This window comes from Miscanthus floridulus, chromosome 16 (genome assembly GCF_019320115.1).
Source record: "Miscanthus floridulus cultivar M001 chromosome 16, ASM1932011v1, whole genome shotgun sequence".
NCBI classification, from domain to species: Eukaryota; Viridiplantae; Streptophyta; class Magnoliopsida; order Poales; family Poaceae; genus Miscanthus; species Miscanthus floridulus.
In genome coordinates, this window is record NC_089595.1 from 9,879,270 (window position 1) to 9,885,290 (window position 6,021).

Here is a 6,021-nt window from a genome sequence, read left to right on the forward strand (position 1 = left end):
CAATGGGCTATGCAATGGTACAAGGCTGGTGGTGCGGGGGTTCCGAAGAAATACAATCGACGCAGAAATCGTGGTGGGGCAGCATGCTGTGAAGCGGGTATTCCTTCCTCGAATACCGCTATGCTCGTCTGATGACGAGATGTTCCTGTTCTAGTTTAAGAGGAAGCAGTTTCCTATTAGGCAGAGCTTTGCCATGACGGTCAACAAGTCACAGGGCCAAACTATCCCAAACGTGGGTGTGTACCTACCCACACCGGTGTTCTCTCACGGTCAGTTGTACGTTGCGATGTCTAGAGCCACGTCAAGAATCAATATTAAGATCCTTGCCCTCTCGCCTGATGTGGAGGCATAAGAGGAGGAGGCCAAAAAGATAGAGAAGAAAAATGCTAAAAAGAATGCCGAGAGAAAAAAAAGAATGCGTCAAATAAAAAAGATAAGGATAAGAAGACCCCAGTAGCGAATGGAACTTTCACAAAAAATATTGTATTTAAGGAGGTTCTAACGCCATAGACGATGTAACAGAACATTACTAACACATACAATGCATTTTTTCCATTCAATTTATATTGTACAAATAATATCTCACTAATGCCATATTTATTGTTGTTCCTAGGTATTTTTAAATGGTTTATCAGACTCTACACGGAGATGTTGTATATACACTTGTGTGATGGCATAATGAAAATTGAACATGTGTTATATTATTGTTATAAAAATGACACTTTGAGTGTTTTGTTCATAATATTTTGTTGTGTAACCATTCATAACTATTACACATGTATGTTCTCAAAACCATGAGTTTTGTCGACTTTCTCCACTTTTCTCATGTGTCAACATGGGATCAACCGAATTAGCACCTGCATAATTACAAACATAAATTACTTGAATAAAACCAACAAAGCAAGTTAGCGATAATAATGAACAATAGTGCTAAACAACACCATACTAGTGGTCGTGGGATGGCACGATCGTAGTGGCATTGATTCCGCGCATTCAGGAGGATAGCTCCTTTGTATTTTCCTTTGTTGCACCAGAGTCATTACTTTGTGAGCACGAAAGAAATGGATATCGGAGGTTTCTTTCTGCCAATATAAAATATTATCTTAGCCGCATCACGAAAATGTCTATAAAGTTGAGTCTGTGAGCCTGCGACGCCGCGCACTCCGTGACTGTTAAATTTATAAACTTTACTTTTTGGATTAAATGTCACTTTAACGTTGATATTTAATTTTTACAGTATTGTTATCTTATCATATGATCCGTATGTTTTTAGTACAAAATGTTAGCTATTCCGTAACAACGCACAGACACGCTACCTAGTATTTGATCAAACTTAAAGATTGATCGACCCCCGAAGCATGAGATTTGGGACTGAGTGAGTAATACATATTGGTCCTGTTCGTTTGGCTGAAATTAACTGAAAAAATAAGTCAAAGCTAAATTATTATGAGAAAAAATACTATTCCGATTGAAAAAAAGAAGCCGAACAAACCAGCTTTTAAGGTAAGCCAAACGGGGCATTAGCTTTAATAACTGAATTGCAGAAATAGAAGACCATAACAGCATAATCTAATTTCCAATTTCGACATATCATATTCCAATTGTTCACAATGACAAGCAAAAGCTCCTTCACAGCCTAATTCATCCTCTAAATAAACTAGTTATTAAGAGAATTCCCATCCATTGATAGGACAACCACTCAAAGAAGATAACAGAAAGCCATAGAAAGAGCAGAGAAAATAGCCCACAAAACCAGAACACCATGTATTATCATTCTCATCACCAAATGTCGATATCAGAGTAACAGAAGACGAGTTTATGGCCCAACAAGCATCGCATCTACGAGGATGCGAACAAGTTACAAGCTAAAGGCATCGATCGATAATCGTACAGGGGTGGCGGCGCGCGCGTGGACGGGGCGCCACTGCCGCCTACTTCTTGCCACCTGCCTTATTCTTGTTGTTGTCCGTGGAGGTCCCGGTGCCGCCGGCCGCTGCCTGCTGCGCCTTCTTGGCCGCCTTCTCCTCCAGCGCCTTCTTGTCCCTGGCAACAAAGATCCGGCAACCGGATCGGGACAGGGTCAGCGCCAAGCAACCGAGATCTGGCTATGCCGGAGAACGATCGAATCAAACAAAAAACAAACAGAATAAAACAGATTCAACTAAGCGCACCTCTCGCGGCGCTGCTCCGGGGTGAGCCCGTCCTGAAGGCCCTTGGCGTTGGGCTTCCGCGCCGCCGCGCGCTCACGGTCGCGGTCACGCTGGTTGCCGCGTGCGCGCGAGTTAAGGAAGGAGGAACAGGGCAATAACAGAATCGAAAAAAAACGAAACAGATCGAGATCGTATGCAAGCAAAAGATAGATTAGAGGAAGAGTCCCCCTACGCGCAGATCTAATCGGGGTCTAGGAAGGATATGAGTCATGTCGCCGGTCGCGCTAACGCTGGTTGCCGGTCGCGCCGCCCTCAGCCGGAGAAAACTCGGCGACGACACCCGAAGTCACGCGGAGAATCTGTCCACCTACGGCCGGCCCTGGCGTGGCGTCTTGTAGGGAGATAGGGAGGGACCGAGGGAGGGAAGGCGGGGGCAATCTGCGGTGGGGATCGATGCGGATTGTGTGCTCGTAGCGCTGTGGAGCCACGCTGTCAGCCAGCCAGCTTGAGGTGTGGAGCCATGGAGATGGACTAGCACCTTATGTTACGGGCCAGGCCCAACGGATCGGCACTGTCCTAAAAAGCACGGCCTTAGCCCAGCTTGGCACGAAGCTGCCGGCACGAGCACGGGTATAGCATAGGACAGCGCCTGGGCAACATTTTCAACCCGCAGTGCCGGCACGTGAATTTCAAGATCCGGCTCAGTCCCCGCCCCCACCCCTGAAGGTGAGGATTTACTGTTCATAGGATCAGTAATTCTCAAAAAAAGAATATTAAATAAGTTGACACTATGCTTGACCTATTTTCCACCACGGTTATAGATATCTTGAAAGGATAAATGCTGATTCTTGGATGCATAGAATGCCATATATATAATTAATAGGTGTCGTCGCGCGGAAATTCAATTAAATCTCAGAAAGTAGCAAACCATCTCCGGAAAATCCTAAACTTGATGTTTCCTTCACACGTGGCACGTAAGTCTGAGAATAATTTTGAGATCAATACGACACCAGAATGTATATTTCTAGTTGCCTAACAAATATTACACGAATTACATGCATGACAATAATTAAACACACAAAGTTGTACATATTAAAATTAGAACCCAATTAAACTACGATCTTGAAAATCTAGCTAAATAAACATTAATTACTATCATAATCACTGCCGGGATCGATCGGGCCACGCACACTAATATACCTCAGTAGCCATATATGGTAATTGATGTCACGGATTATATATCCGCTTGTATCGATAAAGTCCAATGCCCGTATGAGTGCACTCTCTCGTGCCTCACAATATCGAAAGAATGGTCGGCCATAGATGTAACCTACTGAACGACCACTGCCTCTGTTAGTAATCCTTATGCAGTACTGGCGTCCTTCTATAGTGAGTTGGCCGAGGTTTCCATTGTAGAAGTCCCAATCGTACCCGATTTGCTCCGTAGCTTGGTCTAGAACGGCCCACAAGCCACATGCAGCATTGGTAAGATCCTGTAGCGCAATCTGCATGCGGAGAAAAAGAAAAAAAATTAGAGAATATTATTACAATAATAAACAACAAATAACCACGACTCAGGTATAAGTGATCATTTTACCACATTCGTATGGTTGTAGCTCGCAAACCATTCGCTTGCTTGCGGGACGGGGATATCACCAGCATTCAAAGCAAGTGCCTTGAAGTACGAGAAATCAAGCACGTCATAGCAAATACGTCGAAGTGCCTCTAAACAAATGCGCACGGCACTTAATTGGGCGCTTATCACGTCCGGGCTCTGTATTCCCGTCCCGTGGATATGGTTCCGATGATTTGAACCCCTCACAGGCATGAAAAAACTGAGTTCACACGTCCATAGCCGACCACTTGCATTGGATGTCGTGTTCTCGACGATGTCCGAGATAAAGAACAAGCTAAGTGCTATTCGTAGCCAATCTATTGGGGATATAGTCTGCGACATATATGCATGCAATAATGATATTAAACTAATTACACTTATTTGTTAGCATAAAAAAACAAAAGATGTTGAAAAATATTTCATACAATAGCTGGAATAGGGAACAGTGGAATGACCACATTATGAGCGAATGGCTCATCGCCAGGGTGGAAACCTGGTTCTTGCGGTGGGGGAGGTCCGTTGTTCATACCACCTGATCGATAAAATGCAAAAAAAAATATGAACATAAAATATATGCATAAAAAATTCTTCCAAGTAAAATGTGGCAACATAATTAAATATAGATCGAATGCAAGGAATAAGAATATACATAAATGTAGAATGCAAAGAAACATGAATATAAATATAGATCAAATGAATATAGATAGAATATTGGAGAAGGCAACATATCAATACCATTAAAAATGCAGGAACCATGACCAAATCACATAGAGAGAGAGTGAATGTCTTGAGAAGTGAGAGTGAAATATGAGAAATGAGACTGAAAGAGTTCGTGGGTGGGTGGGATCGATGTATGTGGCCGGCAGTTTGTTTTATATAGGGGGCATGGACATCATTACCGGTTTTAAAATAGAACCGACAGTGAAGGTGGCTATCACTGCCGGTTTCTAAATAGAACCGACAGTTAAGGTGCATATATGTAAAGGATATATTTATTTAGATACTACAGTGGAAAAGTTTTAACAAGAACGATATATTTATTTAGATAGTAATGAAATACATCAAAATATTACAAAAAATTAGAAATAAGTTACATATATGATAACAAAGACCTTACACTAAAATTCCATATACGATGACAGAGACCTATTTGCATACAGGTCAATGTTACCATCAATATGTATCAACACATTATAATTTAACGATCTCAGTAGCATTCTTCTTGCACCAATTAGGGTTCAAACAACAGCACCGAGGTGGTCTACGAGCTATACCGGTGAGAGATGATAAGATGGCATCGATGAATCCATGCCTCTACTGTACATGGCCTTTTTCTTGGTATAGTCTAGAGCACATCGGATTCAGCTCGGCACCACAACGGATGGCTCTGTGAACCTCGTGGCATCTCCAATCTTCGGCGTTGCTCTATCTTCAGTAGCATTCTTCTAGTACCTCATGTGTGCACTATTTTGGTGGACTACAATGCATAACGATATCTGTGGTTTGTTGTGAGAGGAAAACATTGTATCATGGCTGATAAGGCCTGGCTGAAACCAACATGCATGGAGAGCCTAGCTCCTGGCCGAGGGCCATTTTATAGGGGCTAGCAGTCATGGTGCATTTTTATTGCTGAACTAAAGTTGTCGGGGTAGGTGGGAGCAGTGTTCCAACTGTTGTGGTCATGGGAGCACTGTTGGCATGTGAGGAGCATCTACATATCACTATCGATTTTAGTTTAAAAATCGATAGTGAATTGGGCCTTCTATGTCGGTTTGAGCAATCGACTGTGATAGAAGTTATCACTGCCGGTTTTAAAACCCAAAACTGACAGTGAAGGGCCCTGCTGCCATCTTTTAGTAAAAAATATAAAAAAACACTATCGGTTTGGAGCCTGCCATCGTAGCCTTTTTGTAAAAAATATAAAAAAGTTTGGCCCGCCTGAGATTCGAGTGCGGGTCGCGGGGTCGAGAGTGCGCGGCCTTAACCGCTGAGTTAAGATAGGGAGTTCGGTTAGAATAGTTTTATTTTTTTCTTTTATCCCATCGTAATGCACTACTAAATAATAAATGCAAAATCAAAAAAGTTTGGCCTGCTTGGGATTCGAGGGCGGGTCTCAGAGTACAGAGTGCACGGCCTTAACCGCTGAGCTAGGATAGGGAGTTCGCTTAGTTTGCTTTTCTTTATTTATTTATTAATAGAAATAATGCAGTTAGTTTATATTCTAAAATAACACAAAATTTTATGTCTTGATTATTT